The sequence below is a fragment of the Carassius gibelio genome, chromosome A3 (assembly GCF_023724105.1).
Source record: "Carassius gibelio isolate Cgi1373 ecotype wild population from Czech Republic chromosome A3, carGib1.2-hapl.c, whole genome shotgun sequence".
Classification (NCBI taxonomy): Eukaryota; Metazoa; Chordata; class Actinopteri; order Cypriniformes; family Cyprinidae; genus Carassius; species Carassius gibelio.
The window spans coordinates 26,577,882-26,601,123 of NC_068373.1; the positions used below are offsets into that span (position 1 = coordinate 26,577,882).

Genomic DNA, 23,242 nt, shown 5'->3' on the forward strand with positions numbered 1-23,242 from the left:
GACATGACCAGACTAGAGGAATTAAAGTGCCTATGATGAAGTGCCTAAGGAGAAGTGAGCTCACTAGGGAACACCCAGGAAAACAGAGACTGACAGCGTGACATCTTCAGAACACAGTTTAAGAAGCTTATAGCGGCTTTACAAGGCACTAAGAAAGGCAAAGTACCAGGCGTAGATGGAATCCCAGCAGAGCTATTTCTGAAATATTTAGATTAACTGGGGCCTATCTTCCTAACTTCCCTACATTTGCTGTAGAGGCTGGTGCATTTCATCTACAAATAATACAGCACTGATGTTGTTGATACCTAAAAAAGGCTGTGAATATCATTCAGATCATTCAGATTCAGATCATTATAGACCCATTAGTTTGTTAAATACTGATATTAAAATGTTTGCTAGAATCCTTGCCTTGCAATTACAGCAGTATATAAATAAACTAGTACATCCAGACAAGAATGGCTTTATGTCAAACAGACTGGCTGTGGAAAATATTCAGAGACTTATGCATGTCATACATGATGCTCAGGTCTGTCCCACTACCTCTGGTCATTTTTGGATGGATATGGACTTGGCGAAGGCTTTGTAAATACGATTAAGCTCTTATATTAGAACCCCATGGCTTCTGTAATAACTAATGGGTTGCACTCTCTACCCTTTAATTTACAAAGAGGCACAAGACAATGGTGCCCTTTATCCCCAATGTTATTTGCATTGTCGCTCGAGCCTAAAACACATCTGATAAGACAGGAAAATATTTGTTCAATCTCAGTTAGTTCTTATTGACAACATATATCTCTTTATGTGGATATATTCACATTCATGTTCATCCATCCCTTCAAGCTATTCCAGGTGCCAATTATCTACAAATTCTGGTGAGGGTGGAACAAGATCTCCAGAGACGGTCTTTGATTATCACTACACGCTAAAATAGCAAATGTCTAAATGAATGTCTTGCCGCAGATTAATTTTCTCAGCTCCATGATTCTGTTACCTGCACCTAAAAGATTTTGGCACAAACTTAATTATATGATTCCTCAATTCATTTAATAGTAAACAACCAAGACTAAAATTTGAAACCCTGCAGCGGGTAAAACAAAATGGGGGTTTTTCACTTCCAAGCTTTGAATTGTACCATAGAGCCTTTCAACTAAGATGTATCCAGGTCTGGCTTAGCCCGGTCTCTAAGGTTCCCTGGAGGGAGATTGAGGAGAGTTTAGCTGGCAATCACCGATTACAACAAGATGTACTGTTCTCGGGGCTCAGTAACAATGAATGCATTCTTTTGGTCCAATCATGACCAACACTGTAGTCAATTTTAAGTCGATGGGAAAAAAATATTCAAAAAAGTGGAATCTCATACCCCCATTTGGTATAACCAAACCATTCTTTGAGTTGCACCATTTGTATCCAGAGACTGGATGCAAAAAAATCCATTTATACACTGAAGGATATTTCAGGACCTAAAGACATGTTAGGTTTTCAAGAATTGTGTGAACAATATGGAACAAAAACTTCTTCCTTGTGTTTATATCTGTGCCTCAGATGGGTCATGAAGGTCTATGGAGTGCCCTGGGGAGGAATGCTCCCCATACATCCAATTATTAACCAGCTTGATTCGATTTTGTCTGGACAATTTACATCATGGACATATGGGAAGGTTCTGGATGCCTCATCAAAGGGCTTAGCTATACAGTGTGGAAAGAGACTTTGAATTTGATGAGGATATCATGAATTGTGGTAGATAGATCATGGCAGAATGTTTTTACTTCAAGAAATCCAAATCACCAACTGATTCATTTTAACTTCTGTCACAAAACTTATTGGATCCCACTGAAAAGACATAAGATTGACTCTTCATTCAGCCCCTTCTGCAATAACTGTTCTGATTAACAACTTAGAACATTTTTCCACATAATGTGGGAATATGATAAGGTCAAAAAATTTGGAATGCAGTATGTACTGTCTTATCAAAAATTATTGAGTACCCTATACCGGTGAACCCTCCTGTATTACTATTGAATGACAATTCCACATTGAGCTTTGCTAAGTTGCAAAAAATTATTTGACTTGTCGGGTTGACATCTGCCAAAAAAATTGTTAGCTTAACACTGACTCCCTCCACATAATTTGGATATGTAAAAGTGGCTAATGCAACTTCAAGAGATTATTATGTTAGAAATATCCACTGCCGGGTGAATATGTTAATTTTTTTTTTACATTACAGACCTGGACTATAGCTGCTGAGAAGATCTACAAATATATTATACAGAACAATGACTTGGACTTAGAATGAAATGGGTGTTGTTGGGGGGGGGGGGGGGGTTTCTCCCAGAAATGTATGTTCCATGATCACTGTGACTTTTTCTGTTAACTCTATTAGTTTGCTCCCCATTGTAAAGAGACCGCAGTATTGAAGCGGGAGGGGGTTTGGATGATGTTTTCATTTTGACTTGTTTGCTAATAAAAAAAAGGAGAAAAAATGTTGTACAATTGTTTAATTACGTCATCCTGGTTTTGTGGACTCACTCTCGATTCATACAAACCCAACTGCTGCCATTTTGCTGCGATTGTTTTGTATGCTGTAATGGATTATAAGAGAACTAACAAACTTGTAAGGTTTTAAAACATTTTAGTCTTAATTCTTTTATTGCCTTAATTATTTTGTGATGAAATGTTGTGTAAAATGTGGCTGGAGTCATCAGTGACTCCAGCCACCTGTCCCACAGACTGCTCTCTCTGCTGCCCTCGGAAACTAATACACCCTACAGCACCCTACAGCATACTCCCACAATATGGCATACCACACACTGCAATTTAACTTTAAAAGTTCAACACTGGACTATACATACACACTGCATTTAATACAATAACCTACCCGTTACCACTGGATACCATGCACATCCATGACATTTCTGTATAATACATTTGATAAAGTATTGATTGATAGAAACATTTAAAGCATGAACTAAGAGACTTTGACTAGTTATGGTCGCTGGTTTGAGTCTCGGTACTGGAAGGAGTTGTAGGTTGGGTGAATGAACAGCGCTCTCTTCCACCTTAAATACCCATGGCTGAAGTGCCCTTGAGCAAGGCACTGAACCCCCAGTTGCTCCACGGGCGCTGGATCTATAGCTGCCGACTGCTCCGAGTGTGTGTTCATGCTGTTTTCACTTCTCACTGCAGTGTGTGTGCACTTGGATGGGTTAAATGCAGAGCACCAATTCCGTGTATGGGTTACCATACTTGGCACGACTTTCACGTTTCACTTTATTCAAAATGCACACACAATAAGCGATTAGAACATGAAAATCCAATGTGTGGGTAACATCAGCCTGACTCTTGTCTTCTAGGTGGGGGAAAGTCAATCCAAAGAGCTTGTGATTGTGATTACTATCATTGATTTATATGTGATGGTCATGCTGTGCATCTCTTTGACCATCAATCTTGATTACTTGCCCCAAATTTGACAATCTCCTTACTGAGTTGGAATTGTCATTGTTAATGTTGAAAGCTGTTCTGTGAAAGAGTTGGTTGGTTAGCTTGCTTCAGAGTGACTGGCGCACCGATTTGATTTAGGGATATCCTGTGTCTTGAGCCTTTCTCTGGAATTCAAGTCATGACAACATTCCTGTAGAAAACTAAAAAAAAAAAAATAATCTGTCACACATGAAGGTACATTTGTATGTCTTGTTTGCACATTCGCCTCTTGCACATTCCTGTGTATCTTAATATTTAAGACTACAGTATACTTTCATGCACATTATTTTCTATACTTAATTTTACAGTATACAGTTTTCTTATATTTTATTCTTATATTTTTATTGTTTACTTTTATTTCATTCTTTAATTCCTATATTTATGTATATTTTAATCTGTGTCGTATTCTTTAATAATTGCACTGTCCATGGAGTGGACCTGACTCACATTTCACTGGTGGTTATATATGCTCTAAATAATTGTGTATGTGACGAATAAAAATCTTAAATCTTGAATCTTGAATCTTTAGTCAGTCATGATGACTGTAAGTTTTCAGGAAGTCTTAAGGCTTTAACACTTTCTGTGTCTATAACCGTCAGTCATTATTCAGTCATTATGGAGCTCAGTCAACTTCCTCTTGTGCTCTGTGAGTATTTTTTTACTGTATATTGGTAATTGCTATTATATTATGTAAATGATCAAGTGTTTTAGTGATACTTATTTATGTATTTTCTTGCTGCTCTCTGAATTTAAAATCCAGCTCTAGTCCATGATATATGAGTGAAAGATGAGTTTGAGAGAGGAAGAGAAAGTTGTTGTAGATCTGTGTGTGTGTGTGTGTTCAGTCCTTCAGTTTTGTGCTGTTTAATGGTGTTGATCCAGTTCTGTTGGTTTGTTTTGCAGTTATTGTTCGTTGTCTATAGATATTTAGATACCTCTGCTATTAGTCAGATGTTTTAATGTTTATCTGCACACATATCCCCTCTTAATAGGTTTTAATCTTTGCAATTATCATATTCTAGGAAATTGTAACTGAAAATTCTCAGGTCCTTAAAACTCAAGCTCCTGAAACTCAAACTCACTCCGGGACGTCTGTTTAGTTGTGTAAAAAGGTCAGGAGTCTTTGTAAACCCGGGTTGTAAACAAAGCAGTAAAATTTGTGAAGTACTGTAAACTCTAAACAATAACAATAAAAGCACAGCAATGCCAAACAACAAAGTACAATATAATACGACAACACTGCATGTACAACAAGATATCTTTCTCGTTTAAGTATTTGATATCTTTTAAAGGAAGAATTCCATTTTCTGTGTATTTACAAACACTTTTAATATGTTTGTACAGAATTTTAGTAAATGTAACATCATTCATTATTTTATAGTCGGATCATTATAGCTCGGATTATAGCTCTTTTTTTAGCAGCATGTTTTGAATGTTATTTTTTAACCAGCTCTTACTCATACAGATGCCATTATCTCTAGACAAATTATAAGATGACATAAAATGCACAGTTGATCAGCTCCATGTCCAACCTGTAATGAGTTTTTCTCGTTGTGTTTTAGTGCTGATTTCACACATCTACTCTGGAAACACTGAAGGTGAGTGAATTTGATGCATATATTTCTCACATATGAGTTATTCTACAGTAACTAATAAACCAACTTAGAGTAAAGAAATGAGAGTTCAATTTTATTATGATTATAAATAAAAATATATTATTTATTTATTTTATTCATGTGAAAGATTGAGGTCCGACAACAAATGATACTGAAACCAAAGCACTGTAGGGAAATTCACTTTTTTTAAGAGAGGGGAATTGAATCTAAAGATTTGAATTGCTTTAATTGAACTGATTCCAAATTTAATCAATGGTTCCTCCAGTGAATGTTAAAATCAGTGTATCTTCACAATTCTGTTTATAATACTTCTTGGCCAATAAGCATACAAACATCACTGATCATTTATAAGCTATAGTAGAATGGGATCTAGGCAAAGTCTAACTTTAAAATACACCACACAAGACAATACTTCTTTATAATTTAAACAAGATTTATTTATTAAAATTTAAACTATGCTAATGAGCGCACACTTACACACACACACAGAGAGAGAGAGAGACAGAGAGAGAGAAAGAGAGAGTTACTGAAGAGAAGGATTAACGGAATTTGAATGAAGTGCCAGGAGTCTACTAACTTAGTTATTCATTAGATCGCACCAAGAAAATCACAGAAGCAGAGATCTGTCTTATCTTTACTGCTTAAGATCAATTTGCACCTATTTCAGCAAGAAATTAAGTTAGTTTGTTTGTTTTACTTGCGTTTGCGCTGGGTTCAGAAGAGTTGGAGATACACTTGTTTAGGAAAACCCTCCTGGTGATTGGTTGTTTGCCTGAAGTGAGGGGGAAAGAAATTATAAATAAAATTATTATTATCTAAATAATTATTATCTGAGAAAAAGCAGTCCCTACCCTTACTTGAATCGTTCTTCCAAACAAGAAACTCAGAATCCAGTTATACATCTTTCCATAAATTCTCAAGCTTTCCAAATTTAAAGGATCTCTTTCCACAACATATCGTAAGCTTTTTCTACATCAAAAAAAGACTCATGAGCCATGATTCTTGAATTCATATTATATCATGTTTATTTTCCAAATCAGAAATGAATTGTTTTAATTCTTGCCCATTAGCTATAAGCTTCTCGCATTCCAGTGAAATATTAAAGGTCCCATGACATGAAATTTTCACTTTCTGAGGTTTTTTAACGTTCCCCTAGCCTGTATATGGTCCCCAAGTTTCTATACATTTTAATCGGTGTAAATCGAGATTTTGCTATCTTTCTCTGCCTTCGAGAAAATGGAAGCTCAACCGGTCTGATCTTGAATCTCCTCCTTGTGACGTTATAAGGAGAAATGTTACCTCCCCTTTCTCTGCTTTGCCCGCCCAAATATTTACATAGAATTCAGTTTCAATGTCAGCACAGGCGTTACAAACAGACTTTTATGATATGGATTCGACAGCACCAACGCAAACAGTGAGTAACCGTGTTCATTAATGCCTGATCTGTGATCAGTGATTTCTTATGTGTAGCAAATTATTCAAGTTCACACAGACTTTCTTTCTAAATCGTTTAATACTGTTTATGCATCAGTGAATCGAGCCAGTGACTAAACGATCAACTTCATGTTGTTTGCGGCAGTGGCTCAGTGGTTCATGTAGGTTGTCCCTGGTTTCACCTGACCAAGTGTCGAGGTGTCCTTGAGCAAGATACCTAACCCCAGCTGCTCCCGACGAGCTGGATGGCGCCTTGAATGGCTGACACCGCAGTCGGTGTGTGAATGAATGTGTGAATGGGTGAATGTGAGGCAAATTGTAAAGTGCTTTGGATAGCCATGTGGTCTGCTGAGGGCGCTATATAAATGCAGTCCATTTACCATTTTTCTCTTAGTAGCATGAAACAAATCTGTTATTTAAATTGTGATTTAACTACAGAGAGTGATCAAAGAACGCTCCCATTATTTTTCCGGAGCTGTCACACATCGTGAGTATATCTGCACACTTGCCTAAACTGCCGTTAACAATGACTCATCACTGCAGCTTTCATGTGATGGAAAAAGATGAAAAAATAATTACTTATATAATAACACTTCCACAATTCGTTAATCTCGACAGCTGTAATGGTAAAAAAAAAATATATAATATATATATATATATATATATATATATATATATATATATATTTGAGAGTGGTTCCACATGTAAAACGCATTTCATATGCAAAGATGTCAGCCAATCACAACAGTTGTCGTTTACTCAGAGTCTCACAGCAGACACGCCCCTTCAAACAGAGCAATCAAGGATATAAAAATGCTTTTTATTTCTAAATTTTAAATGTAAAAATCATAATAACAATATAAGTACACCTAAGGAAACATTAAAAAAGCATTTAAAAAAAACAGGAAATAATCCATGTCATGGGACCTTTAAAAGCACCATTACGTACCACCACGTTCTGTATGTGAGTATGTAGTTTGCATCTTTGATTTTTCATTAATCATATCCACCAAAATACCCTAGATCTCTAGATACTTTTGGGCTGCGTTTATTATAATTCTGATTCTTTCTGTCCTGATTTCAGTTTGCGCTGAACAGTTCACTACTTCAGCTATAAAAGAAAAAAAATGCAACATTGTTTTTAATCCCAAATTTCTGTTTAGCTTTTTCTTTTGCCATTTCATTCTTTTGCGGAATGATTTCTTTACTTTTGTCTCCTGATTGCACATTCTTTCCTGCCTTTTTTAGAGCTTCAGAGTATGACAATCCTTCCTGTGTTTTAACATTTTGAACTTGATTTTTCCTCACCATGCATTTTCCATACTCGTGATCTCAGCTGCATCATGTGCACCTCTGTTTGCCTCTGCATATGTAATACTCCTGTAAAGGATGATATTAAATGAATGAGCGTTCAAGCGATGTTTCTTCACCGATGCTTTATCATGAATGAATACAAATGATGTGAATTGCACATGTGCATAGTCTCACACTTTTCAACAGTATATTCACAAATGCATAGTATCAACACAGTATTGACTTAGATGCTGTTACTGTAACCACAAATCACAATTTATGACACAAGGCCAGGTATGTAAATAGGTCCACTCGACTACATAGTCTTCTCTGGGCGTCATACATACATATCAGTGAAAAAGCATGAAATAAACTCATAACATAAGGAATAACAACATATATAATGAATAAAGTATAACATGAAATGCATATAACAGTACATGTATTTTACCAGGGGCGGGTCTACGTGGTGGCCAGGGGGGGCACCGGCCCCCCCAGAAATTCGATTGGCCACCCCAGGTGCCCCCCCTATAAGATGTCTTGTGATTGGTTCATTTTATGGCCAATCATTTTATAGACTCTACTGAAGTTCGCGATTCAAAGAAGTGCAGCTGCAGCGTCGGTCGTCAGAGAAACAATCGCTTGTCGCGGACTTGGACTTTTACTTTATCAAGTGTGGGAAGTCGAGACACCAGTGCTTAGAAGTTCTGATCATTTTACCGACTCGAACTTTTGAGTCGCGTTCAGCAAAATGAACGAATCTTTTTCCGATTCATTTCGTTCATTTTACCAAAATGTAGTTACGTGTTACTTCCCCAACACATCTAGTATTTACGCAAACGTTGATCACACTACAAACAATACAAAAATAAAATGCTATAAAGATACAGAAAAGATTAATTAATTCTTTACCTGGGTCTTCAGTCTGTGACTAACTCACCTCTTGTCTGACAAGTCTTCGGGTTCAAATCATTCCTTAATCACATGACAGCCACATACGCTATTTCTGACATTTCTGTCACTGTGTTTTTGTAACTGTTTCTTGAGGATCTGTGGTGTGTTATTATTGTATAAATAAATAAAACCTTGTTATAAATAAAATATTGAATAATTTGTCTTTTTGACTGTCTATCAGTAAATAAATACTAGGCTATATAATAATCCAAGTATTTATAGCCTAGTTAAATTTTTTATCCAATTCTGAGTTTGCTGGTATAATAATTGCTTAAATTGGTCTTATATATGTATAAGATGCTTGCTAAAAAAGGACATAATGACATAAATTAAAAGCAAATAACATTTTGAATCCTAAACAAGTAACACTACAGTTCTATAGTCTAATCTGAAGGGTGAACTCAAAAGACATCATACAACAAGGTAATTTTTGGAGATTACAATCCACTGTAAAAAAAAAAAAAAAAAACCTTCAAAGTGATGTCGCCGTCATAGAGACGACTCGTTCTTCCCTAGTCACATTAAAGATTCGAATCGTTCAAGAACGACACATCACAAAACACCGAACAAAGTGCTGGTAGGTAACCTTTATGTATGGTTTAATATGTTTGTAAGGTTTTCTCAGATCAATATTTTTACACCGTCAGGCTCTGCTCGCGTTGGTCGTGGTTGATTTCAATCGAATGTTCAGTCAAAGTTTAATAAAACACAATAAAAGTAAAATACGCTGCGGGCGCTTTCAAACAATAAACCGTCATGGTGATTTGCATATTTTGTATCAGTTTATTTTGTGACAGTGACCAAATAGCAAGATTGCACCGAATGACAATATGCACAGAATGTTCCATAATAATAATTGTATGGTGACACGTTACTTGTTAATGCATGAGAATAAGTCAGTTAACTAAGTTAGATAGTCAGTTAAATTGTCAGGCCTAACTTAGTCATTTACACGTGAAATGACATGGATGCATTCTGTGCATTTCATTCACAATTAGATTTTTTTTTTTTTTTTTTGAGATTGAGAATAACAGACACACATAAGTGTTTCTTTTGAAGGCAAGGAAGAGAGCAGTGCCAAGCCATGAAGTAAAGATATAGGGAGTTTCTTTCAAAAAAAAAAAAATATATATATATATATATTCTCAAATGTAACTTAAGAGATATATACAGGGATGACAAAAAAACTAAATTAATAAAAAAAAAAGTGGTTTATTACTGCATTTGTTTACAAGTAACTTTATTCAAGTAAAAAAAATTAAATCAATAAAATCAATAGGATTTACGTAATATACTGTAGTATTTAGCTTTTTTTTTTTTTGGTCACTGGCGGCCACCCCATTCGGAGGTAGTGCCCCAGCATGGCCCCCCCACTGAAAATGCTCTAGACACGCCCCTGTATTTTACATCCGTGTCCTAATAACCAGCGTGCGATCTAATCACGGCACATGCTAACCATGTGCTCGGATTTGATGGTTAACATTAGACCGAGATTATGAACATATCAATCATATGCATCTCGAAAAACAAACAGTATAGAGAACAGCCTTTTTTACAAAACGATTAAAGCAGTGATGGTGTGTCTTGTGTACATTTTATACCTGTAAAGGATGATATTAAATGAATGAGCGTTCAAGCGATGTTTCTTCACCGATGCTTTATCATGAATGAAGCATATCGCGAGAACTCCCGCACGCAGTGGCGCGCACCTTTTCATCCAACCAATCACACACATCCATCTCCAGCTGATAATATGCATATTAAATCGGAACGATAACTCTTATGAAAAATCCCGAAATAGTTGCAACATGTATTTTGATTAACACAGCATTTATAATATGATAGAAATTATATAAATAAAATATAAATCAAATCAAGGAAAATGGATATTGCCACATGAAATATATACAAGAATAAACTGAAAATAATTATAATTATGACAATTATTCAGGATACCACACATACAGCCGCTACATGCACAAACTTTTGGAATTTGTAACATCTTAGAAGAGAGGGGGTACATAGGGCCAAACCAGGAAGCTTACAAATCCCAAAAAGACTTTACTAGGCAGCTTATCCATCACAGCGAAACTGTCTCCCCTTTCATTATTCCTTTTGCATTTTAGTCTTTTCACATGAATCACTGTGGCTCCCGTAATACCTCTCTTAATCTTTTCAGCTGTTACATCTGTGGGGATCCCTGTTATTACTACTTTCACCCATTTTTTTTTTTTTTTTTGTTGCCTACTATCCTTACAATATATTAGCAATCTACCATCCCTCAACTTCTTAACACTTTCATTCAATCCTATCACTTCTTTAATATTTTTATTAAAATTAATGACACTGAAGGGTCCTGTTTCCAGTTTCATTACTACCTTATACTCTTCCTTCCTTTTTCTTGTCAGATGAGTCCATTTTCCCCGTCAGCTTCTGATGCATTCGTTTTTCTGACTTTCTACTATACTCCATTCATTATTTCCATTCCTGCCTTCATCTGCATCAAAAATGTCATCCTCCATTTCAGGATCACTTCAGGACTCTACACCACTTCCTACCATGCACTCTACAGTCACAGATCTGCTGTCGCCAATCCCACCTCTGCATGCGCCACAACCCTGTATTCCGCACGCTGAATTTGTTCAGACATTGGGGTTTGTCCTAGCTGATTTGGTCCCACAACGCGATCTTCCAATCGACTTGTTGCAAGGTGGAGCGTGCATACCTTAACATGATGCAGTTTAAATCTAGATTAAAGACCCATCTCTTTAACCTCTCATATCAATATCAATATCCGTTAAAGGATTTTTAGGCTGCATTAATTAGGTAAACCGGAACCGGGAACACTTCTCTTAACACCCGATGTACTTGCTACATCATTAGAAGAATGGCATCTACGCTAATATTAGTCTGTTTCGCTCTTATTTCGAGGTCACCGTAGCCACCAGATCCAGTCTTTATCCAGATAAGAAAAGCACTATTTAAATGAAAGTGACTTGACTTGACTTGACTTATCTTGCATGTATTTGTATTGGTGCAGAACGAGAGGAACAGTAGCAGCGTACTGCATAGTGCATTACACACAGACTTCTAGATTCACTTTCACCAGAAAGTCATGTATGCCTAAGGTTGAAAATAAATGATGTTTATAGTGAATGCCCTTATAAATTGTCTTTTTTTATGATATAGTTTTAATCCAAATGTGTGTGCTAAGTGAGTCAACATCAAAGAACACACAACTGAAGTGCATAAATGTGCTTGCTCTTTCTCTTTCTCGCGAGACACTGCAGGCAAAAACACTGTTTTTTCAAGCACCTGTCAATTTTGAGATTTTGGGCTTTTTGGTTTTTCATAAAGTGCTTTTTCAAACTAGTGGAAGGAAAACATCCAAAATACACTGTTAAGTGTTTCTTTTATAGCACTTTATCTGTTTGTGTCAATAGATTTCAATTACAATACATATTTTTAAAGGCCGTTTTCTCAAAATGAGTTTTTTCTTCAACACTGAGCCATAAATCTCAACTTCAGTAGCACGTACACACACCAAACTTGACATTTTTATTCCTGTCTGTATTCTGAAGATTTTTACAGAGGGATTTGTTCATATATATTTTCCTTGATTATATACAACATTTTCTTCCCCCCAAAATTGTGAAAATATATTGTTTTCTGGCTGTTCAAAGTATTTTCTGAATTATGGAGTGACAAAAAAAGATAACCAGAATTCCCTCTGTAAAAACATTTGACTCTAATATGTCAAAAAAATTAAACAAAAAATGTGAAACTGACTTCATCTAGTGTTCAGATTTTTGTACTAGAAATGTATGCAAATTAGCACATATTTCATTAAAGAATGCCTCATTTGCATATTTAAACATAACATTTTTGAAAACTTGTAATACAAAAAATGTTTGCAATAATCAATGTAATCAATCAACTGGGTAAGTAAGGTGATAACTATTAGATATTTTTTTTTCCCTATTCACCTGCAGTGTCTCGCCTTAATAACTTATATATTGTTTTACTTACTTGTTTTTGACATATCCAACCAAACTACAAACATTTCAGTGATGAACTGTATATTCTCTCGAAGCTCGTACATCGCCACCGCAGCACGCTCAATCCACTCAGTGTGCTTTATCAGCTTGCGCACATCAGCTATACAGGCGTTAATACTGAATGTCTAATAATATATTCATTGCTTAGATATCCTACGTAGACAACTTTAATCTCTAATAACTCCATTCTGTTATCTGTTGTTCTGTTGTCTTTGTTTCTTTGTCTGAATATGGCCCTTATCACATGCTATGTGGATCGGCGTTTGGGATCGGGGCATTTTAATGAGTACAAGTACAGGTGCTAAGTACAGTGCATCCCCTATTAATTATTAATGATTCCTGCAGGGTTGTATCTTGTGAAAAGAGGTTAATTCCATCAACTCTTTTTAAGTGGATAACAACACGGCTGAAAGGAAACCAAATCAGGATATCAACTTCACATGATTCGTTTATGATTAGTTTTTCTGATGAGTGGGAGTATTTCAGAACAGGTTGTACATTACATTACATTTAGCAGACGCTTTTAAAGGAGAAAGGAGACTCTTTTAATTCCTTTGCGAGTAGCCAATTGTGCAGGGCATTTGTGTTTTTGTTCCTTGAGGTCCTACGGCACAGAAATTATTATACAAAATCGTCCACCACTCATGTTTCCAAATTCTATGTGACTTTTTATTGACAGATATTCCCAAACCAACTCTGACTGTGCTGCCACAGAGTTCATTGTTCACTGGAGACTCAGTTACTCTGAGATGTGAGGTGGATCATTCATGGGATGGATGGGAGTTTCTCTGGAGTAAAAACTCAAACACTGAATCTACTGAAGCTTCAACTAAAACAATCGATTCAGTCAAAGTCTCTGATGGAGGACAGTACAGGTGCAGAGCACGAAGAGGAGGATATTACACAGATTACAGTGAACCACTAACAGTGACAATATACGGCAAGTATTTTTTTTTTTCTCATAAAATGAACTGCTAACACAATGAAAATGATTCAAATACACTAAATAAATGACTAAAACAGCTATAGACAACAACACTTTAGTCCAACCTGATTTTTTGTTTACAATTAAGTAACTGTTCATACAGTAAAAGCAGCACATTATTTTCAATGTTAATTTTTGTTGTTGTACAGAAAAACCAAAAGCCAAAGTGAGCATTAAACCTGCTCAACATGTATTCAGAGGAGAGATAGTCACTCTCAGATGTGACATTGATGGTGAAGGAGTCACTAGCTGGCAGTACAGCTGGTATAAAGATGATTCAAACAGTGTTTTCAGTGGACTACAGGAACATACGTTCAGTTCTGTTACTGAGTCTGACGCAGGTAAATACTTCTGTTATGGAGCAGAGAGAGGAAGATCACGAAGATCAAACATCAGTGATACAGTTACACTGACAGTATCAGGTGAGTTTGATCATCTCTTTACATACACACACTCTTTACATGTTATTAATTAGTGATTTCTCTATTTCAGATACATTTTTAAGTGTTTCTTCACAGAAGTGGTTGATAGAAGGAGATTCAGTGACTCTGATCTGTGAGGTTAACAACTCCTCTACAGGCTGGACATTCAGCTGGTATGCGGTGTCATCAGGTAAGATATAATGTAAGATGTAATGTGTTTCATGCCTTAATATCTGAATTATCTATTGTTATTCAGTTATTTTTCATAAGGTAACTGCACATTTTTACTGTTTACAGACTACAGAAATCATTATCAACTGCTCTCAGACAGCAGCAGAGGAGCTGGAGGAAACTACACTGTCAGTTCTGCTTCTCTAAAACACACAGGAGTTTATGTGTGCAGAGCAGAGAGAGGAGAACCAGCCTATAAAACAACCTACAGCAACAAACAGCCAGTATTGGTCACTGGTGAGTTCAAACTGAATGAATGAAGCCCAAATTAAACAAGAATGTGTTATATGATACACTAACTGATTACTCTGTATCATCAGAAATCAAATTCTTGATTTCTCTGTTCCAAAATATAGCATATAGCAAATGTAGAATCATCTTTAGGCTGAGCATTACACTGAAAGTTCCACAGGTAATAAGTGATGGATCTGAGGATCTCATTTGAACTATTAAATAGCAATCTTTGTATATGCAGCTTGAAGAGAACAAACATAAATCTGTGCTTCACTTCATTTATGTTGTTTCTTCATCTCTTTCACATTACTTTGTAATTCTCATTTACTCATTTAATATATTAATAAACATTTTATTCACTTACATGTTACTTTTTTATTTTATATTTCCTGTTACTGTCTAATGATCTTTCATCTTCTGGCAAGTTCATTATTACTGTAGGCTGTTTACTCCAGCAATGCAATGTAGCAGTTCGCCACATGAATAAACACAGAATGTGTGTTGCAGGTTTTTATTTGTACTTAAAATGTGACTCATCCAATCAGAATTTAGAGTTGAAACTTCAGTTCCCTGTCAAGGGAACTTGGAACTGCGTCCTCTGAATGGACACTATGGGAACTATGTCTATGTCACTATGTCACGTCGTGACCGGTGTCTGAAACATACTTTGAAAAACGCCAACATGTTGGCCTCTGACGTCGCTACCGGTGCGACTATAAATACGCGCCCGTAGGACCCGTCACTTATCTTCTTCGTCTTCATTGACTGTTTTGTTTGAAGCGTGCATCTGAGAAACGACCAAAACGGTAAGAGCGATATATTATTGTTATCATGGCATCCACTAGCAAGGCATTTAGACAGTGTGTGCATCCGTGTCAGCGTTATTTGACACCTGATGACACACACACTCTTTGCGTCTCTTGTTTGGGTGAAGAGCACGCGCACGATGTCCTTGAGGGGGCAATCTGCGCGCATTGCGAGCGTTTTTCTGTGAAAAATCTCCGCTCTCGTTTGTCTCTCTTTTCGAGGAAAGAGGGACAGCCGTCTGGATCTTGCGGCTCAGTACCTGCCGTTGTCGAGGCATGGAGGAGAATGAGCTCGTGGGGATCACAGGTGGATCTCGCTGAGGAGTGTAGAGAGGGACTTTTTCGGTGGCAAACTAGACCATAGACCGTGATACCACCTATTCTGACACTGAAGTTAGTGCTCTGCTGGGTTCTACCCAGAAAGCGCAGGAGATGTCTGAGAGTGGCGAAGAGGCTGAGGCTGAGCCTTCTCAATCCTCCTGCCCTGCGTATGAGGAGCTGTTAGAGGTTATGGATCGCGCCACGGCAAAATTAGACTTGCCATGGAAGCGTGCCATAAAGGTAACGTCACGAGGTCGCCTCGATGACCGTTATTTGTCTGACCATAGCCCTCCAGCCCAGGTGAGCCTTCCATTCTTGCCTGACTTGCATGCAGAAGTCGAAAAGGAATGGAAGAGGCTGTTTTCCTCTCGCATCCAGCGGTTTCAGCATATGAGTTATGTTAATATCGAGGGCATGGATGAAAGAGGATGCCCCCTGTAGAAGAGACGCTGGTTAGCTATCTCTCTGTGGGGGAAACATCCTCTCTTAAATCTCCCTCTTTGCCATCTAAGCCCCTCCAGGATACATCCCACTTAAATGGCAAATCATACGCGGCAGCAGGTCAGGTCGCCTTCTGAGCTTTTCGGTACCTCTGTCGAGATGGTGGTCGAAAAGTTCAGGGAGACAAGGGAACGCTCAGCTGCCTTTAAATCCTTCATTCCAAGAAAGGTCCAGGTCCGAGCCCGAACAACCAAGGGGTCCTGGCTCATCTCGATCTGAGGATAGTAGACGGGCGCAGAAGTCTAGTGTCGCGACTCGCGCTCCTCCCCCGCCTAAGGGCAGGGGCAAGAGGAACCGCGGATCACGGAGAGGTAAGCAGGGTCTGAGGGATATGATTCAGACGAGGCAGCGTCCTTGCCCGGATCAGAGCGATACCTAGTAGCTCCGGATGTTTTTTACCTCTGTTTTAACTTCTGTTTTTATCCTCCCCTGCCTAATTCCCCTGTAGCCACCAGCTCTCCACCTGATCGAGGTTAGGTGGAAAGTTTCTCACATAACAGTCTCTTTCCCTGGACCTATGATGTTTTGGTTGGTTCTATGTTCATAGTAACCGCCTTACTGACGGTCCGGACCAGAAGGGGGCGCCCCAAATGCGGGACTCCAGTACAGGAGGGTGGGTGAGTATGTAACCCTTGCTTTACCTGCTTATGGGTGTTATTTTGCTGGTGGTTATATGTCTACTAACAAACTCTGTGAGTTTCCATTACAGAGTTTGGCTGATCATCAGAATTGGCACAGCACTACAGGGAATTTCATGGATGTCCGGCCAGGTCACCCTGAGGGGCCGCCTGGCCGCTTGGCGAATCCGGGGGGTAGTTACGGAGTCCTTCTGTATGTACTGCCTCAGGTGATGCTCCCCTCATTTGAGGGTTGGAGCTTGCCTCTCCCGTGCGATCCAGCACCTCTGCGATGCTTAGGAACCTTTCTGTACACACGCTAAGCCTGTGTACTTTCTCAAAACCACATGGTGGTCAGGGTGCACGTGAACACTTTGCGCACTGTCTCAAATCCACGTAAGTGGTAAGTGTGCACGCAAGACTCTGCACACTTTCTAAAATCCTGTACGGTAGGGGTTACGCACTCCGCTTCGTTCCCTTTCTGAAAATGATTAGCCCTGGGGTCCAGTGTGGTTCATTCAACCAGTGTGTATTTGTTATACACCTCAAGCATCGCTTCCCTCAACATGAGGGGATGTGTGGACTCCCACATATTGTGGTTATCAGGTAGTAGGCTTCATCAGGCCACTCTGATGGTGAGCTCCCACATACTGTTGTTGTCAGGTAGTAGGCCTCACCAGGCCTCCCTGGAGATTTAGCTCCCAAATACTGTGCGTTTCCACTAAATAGCATATAGTGGTTTTCAGATAGTAGGCTTCACCAGGTCTCTCTGAAGGCGAGCTCCCACATACTGTGGTTGTCAGGTAGTAGGCCTCACCAGGCCTCCCTGGAGATTTAGCTCCCACATACTGTGCGTTTCCACAAAAAAACGAGCTCTCACGGTTTGTGGTTGTCAGGTAGTAGTACTCACCAGGCCTCCCTGGAGTCGAGTTCCATATTACTTTCAGTTTCCACTGAGGTGGTTATCTGGTAACAGGTAGTAGGCCTCTCTAGGCCTCTCTGTAGGTGAACTCCCACATATTGTGGTTATCAGATAGTAGGCTTCACAGGTCTCTCTGAAGGTAAGCTCCCACATACTGTGGTTGTCAGGTAACCTTTCAGTACACACGCTAAGCCTGTGTACTTTCTCAAAACCACATGGTGGTCAGAGTGCACGTTAACGCTTTGCGCACTGTCTGAATTCCACGTAAGTGGTAAGTGTGCACGCAAGATTCAGCGGACTTTCTGAAATCCTGTACGGTGAAGGTTACGCGCTCCGCTTCGTTCCATTTCTTAAGATGATTAGCCCCGGGGTTCCTTGGGCTTCATTCAACCAGTGTGTATTTGTTATACACCTCAAGCACAGCCCCTCAACATGGGGGGCTGTGTGGGCAATTCTTGTGGTAGTTAGCAGCGCTCCCCTTTTCTGAAAGGGTCGCCTATGAGCATGCTGCTCGGAGCTTGGACTCCTCCTCTCAGCGGGAGACTGAATTCTCGTTTTTTTCATCAGAGCGCTCCAGTACTACATACTGTTTTGAGACACACTGTGAGAGCAGACATCCTGCTGAGGCAGGGGCTGAGGCTCAGGAATGGCGCCTTCGCACCAAGGTGTTGAAGCAGAGTTGGAAAGGTTGGCCAGATTTGGGTGGATCGGTTTTGCGGCTCGAGAGAGCATTGCACTATCCCCTCTGGCTTCCTCTGACTCATCCAGCTCCATTGGGGCTGGACGCCATAGTACAGGCATGGCCGAGGCTTCATCTGTACGTTCCATTCTCCAATTGCTCTGCTCCCGGGCCATTCCATTTACGAGCTGCTCTATCAGAGTGACACGCGAGCTCCTCCTTTGTGACAGGCAAGACTTGGTAATAGACAGTGCTAGGTTCTTAGCCGTATCCCTTTAAAGGAATCTTTCGTGATTCCAAGCCTTCAGCTCTACCCCGGGCCGAGGCCCCACAGGTAAGTTGGGTATGTAGCTTAGGCCTTTGGCCATAAGGGATAATGTCATGGACAGCCGTCGAACCGTCCCAGGGGTAACTCCCGGTGAAATGGTAGAGTTGGTACTTAGTGTTTGCCATGATTCTGGCCTGCACACCCCTCAGCATGGCGGCGTGGGTATACTGTTCCCCACAGTTTCCCTTCAGAGGACGCAGTTCGAAGTTCCCTTGACAGGGAACGTCTCAGATTACAAATGGATCCATGGTTCCCTGAGAGGGAATGAGACACTGGGTCCTCTAGCTCCCTGCCATTCTTCGGACGCAAGCTTCACAAAGAAGATAAGTGACGGGTTCTACGGGCGCGTATTTATAGTCGTGCCGGTAGTGACGTCAGAGGCTGTTGCCGGCCAACACGTTGGCATTTTTCAAAGTATGCTTCAGACACGGGTCACGATGAGGTGTTCCCCATAGTTTCCCTTCAGAGGACACAGTGTTTCGTTCCCTCTCAGGGAACCATGGTTACATTTGTAAGCTGAGACGTTTTGTAATAAGCAATGAGATGCAAGAAAGCTATAATATATTGTTATTTACAAATATGTTACAGATGTATTCTTTCATAATTCACAGCTACATTTGAATGGCTGTCGATACAGAAAAAAAGAAAAACATTTTGCGACCAGACAGTGTAGTTAAGGCATCTGCCAGCAGGGACTGATGAGGTATTTATTTAACTCTGAGAGTGAGAGAGAGAGTGGAAAATGTTTATGAAAAACTAAAATATCATTATTTGTGGAACAAAATTACTAATTAATAATAATAATTGCGCCAGAATGCCCACCTCACACCAGCTTACTGAGTGATGAAGCCAATCAGCAGATATGGGGATTGTTAGGAGGCCATGATGGTCGGAGGCCGATGGGCAAATTTAGCTAGGAAGCCGAGTCACACCTCTACTCATTTCAAAAGACATCCTGGGATTTTTAATGACCATGGATAGTCAGGACCTCGATTTAACGTCTCATCTGAAGGATGGTGCTTGTTGACAGTAAAGTGTCCCCATCACTACACTGGGACGCTAGCACCCACACAGACCACAGAGTGAGCACCCCCTGTTGGCCTCACTATCACCTCTTACTGACCAAGCTCAACCGTGCTTAGCTTCAGTGGGGAACCGTTCTTGGGCTCCAGGGTGATATGGCTGCCAGCTACACAGGATAAGGATATGAGGGACAATAAATAAACATGCCTGATAAAAACGATATGTGCTCTGACCACTTTAATATACATTTATTTTGAAAAATTTCTTAAATTGTAGCTGTAATTGTCTTCTCAGGTGTTTCTCCTCGAGTCTCACTGATCATCAGTCCCAGCAGAACTCAACACTTCACATTTGTCTCTTTCTCTCTGAGCTGTGAGGACCAGAGTAACTCTGATAGATGGAGAGTGAGAAGATACACAGAGAGTTGGGGGCTGCAAGATTGTTCGTCATCAGTGTGGGGATCACAAACAGGATCTACATGTACAATCAGCTCCACCATCACATCAGACACTGGAGTGTACTGGTGTCAGTCGGACTTTGGAGAGAACTACCATCCTGTTAATATCACTGTACACTGTGGGTCTGTTTATGTATTTATTAATTTCACTGGCAATTCACAATCAATGCATAAAGCAGGTTGATTAAACACATGCAGGAAGCACCAGTGGGCAAAAAACACACAAAAAATTTGTTTTATTAGAAAATATACTTTTTAAATTATAATTTTTATGTTACCACACTCAGGTAACTTATGTTTTACACTCAGCTCATATTTCCTCTGTTTCTGTAGCTGGTGTGATTCTGGAGAGTCCTGTTCATCCTTTGACTGAAGGAGATACTCTGACTCTACACTGTTTATATCAACATTCAACTCCACCAAACCTCAGAGCTGATTTCTATAAAGATGGATCACTCATCCAGAATCAAACTACAGAGATGATCATCTCTACTGTCTCAAAGTCACATGAGGGTTTCTACTACTGCAAACACTCAGAGAGAGGAGAGTCCCCCAAGAGCTGGATCTCAGTCAGAGGTGAGATTGAGAACTAAAACACTATTAAAATGTGCCTGTTTCATTTACAGCACTAATCTGAATGTGAAATATATTTGTCTCAGCTTCTTCCAGAGCATCCAGATCTGAAGGGTTCAGTCTCGTCATAATCGGAGTGACTGCAGGACTAACTGTCTCAATTGTGATCATTGTCTTCTTGGTCCTTCTGTGGTGCTATAGAAACAAAGGTTCTTCATCTGTCATATTAAAATTCATAACATTTTGGTAGACACTAACTCTGATCCTAAATCTTGTTGAGCTGCTTTCCTGCAACAGTCTTATCTGGTTTTGGTTTTAGCTGGTCTCCCAACATGGTAAAGCTGTTGGCTAGTTTTAGAAGCTTTCTGCGCAGTTTTCTTCTGGACAGACTGAAAAGGCTGGAGATTAGGCCAAAAAGTCTTCTTGTCCTTTATATTCATATGATACACATAGTTACTGCATATGTGTAGTGCTCCTAATAAGTCACTTCTTTTGTTCTGTTTGAGTTACAGTAAAATGCAGCCTATGAAGACAGCAGACACTGAAGCAGCTTACTGTTTCTGAACATATCTTTGATTACATACTCCGATCGGTCTATGCGGCGCCACTTCAAAGCCAATGCGACTATGACCAATGGTTCAGCGCGCCAGATGGTTCACCAAATGCGTTTAAAACATGGATTAAGAAATGAAGACGCTGTGGATTGTTCGGAGATGAACAGTTCTGCCCTGTCTTTATCTTCTGGCTGGCAAAATTAAGCAAAACAGACAACATTGTGTCTAAAATAACAAAATATTAACTTCTTAATTAACTTTTTTATAAGATGAGTATCACATTTGCACTCTTGTGATACTGCACTTAGCCTACTTCTCATGAGATATTTCTTAACTAGGCCTATGTGTTGTAAATATGAGACAATCTCAAACAGGCTTTTTGCCCCAAATCTTGAATTTTAGGGACATTTTCTAAACTCCATTAAGCAGTAAGTTGTTGCTCTGCCTCATATTAGTCATCAATCGAATGTATGAAATTGCAGATGATCCACATAGGTCTGGGGCAATGTGCATTAATCTAATTAACGCGTTAAATTACCAGCCCTAATATACAATTATATATATATATATATATATATATATATATATATATATATATATATATATATATATATATATATATATATATATATATATATATATATATATATATATATATCATTTTACTGTTATTTTACTTAAACATTCTTCTGTTTATTTCTTCATCTAAATAATAACGAACATTCCGAATAGGCATATTCCTAATCAGACAAAAAAGAAAATGTATGTGGGAAAGCAGAAAAAAATCATGCATATGTGACATACTGAACACTTAAACACGTACAAGAAGTTTCATAAAAAAATAACTACTGTAGTAGAGCGAAAACCTTTTCATATAATTGCCTTCCTGCAACAGCCAATCAGCTTATTAGTACTGTTTAGCCAATCACGTATTGTCGGGGAGTGGGAAGATGAGTTTACGTCTGCTAACTTTTAACACGCATGACACAAGACGAGTTTGTCGAAAAAGACATCTTTAATAAAAAAAAAACAAAAAAACAAAAAAAAAAAAACAAACAAGAACATACCCTGAAACATCAACATCAACCCTAGCTAATCGTCGAAATAAGTAACATACTAGCTGATTTATCCACACTTGATGAACCACCTGTTCTTTCCCATTCACGGAGTAATATTGCATTCACGCCAGTTTTCGCGCAAAATAAACGGCAAGTCTAGTCATTTTGCTCCTAAGTGGTACATAAAGTTCCCATTTCTAGAATACAGAGACAGTGTCCAGAAAGGACTTTGGTAACGTAAACAGGGCCGTAGATTACATTTTCAGTCAAATGTGTTCCCATAGAGGTTTTCAAGAGCTGGTATGAATAAATATAGATTTAAACTCAAAGAGACAGGATAGTCGGCGCATGACCTGATATTTTATTCGGACCCAGAAGGCGATATGAACATCACGGAGAGCTAAACTCTCCTGCAGTGTGTGTTTCATTCATACTTGAAGCCGGAGCGCGCTCTCGCGCTGAAAGTCATAACAGGAAACTCCTAATATGGACAACAGCGTCCAGCTAGCGCTGTTTGAAAACAGTTGTTTTCACAGAAAAACACACTTTTGGATTTTCTACTCATCTCCAGCAGGTGATAAAGTATATGAAAAATGCAGTGCTAATTGACATAGCATTTATTACAGTATAGATACTATTATAACTTATGTGAAAAAAGTGTTTGTAGTATATACAAAATCATTATTATTTGTTATTGTC

The 23,242-nt window shown here is 38.9% G+C and overlaps 1 pseudogene; it reads left to right on the plus strand.

Moving 5' to 3' along the window:
* The first annotated feature begins 4,092 nt into the window (after positions 1 to 4,092).
* LOC127943189 (Fc receptor-like protein 2) lies at positions 4,093 to 20,951 on the plus strand (annotated as a pseudogene).
* Positions 20,952 to 23,242: the final 2,291 nt, after the last annotated feature.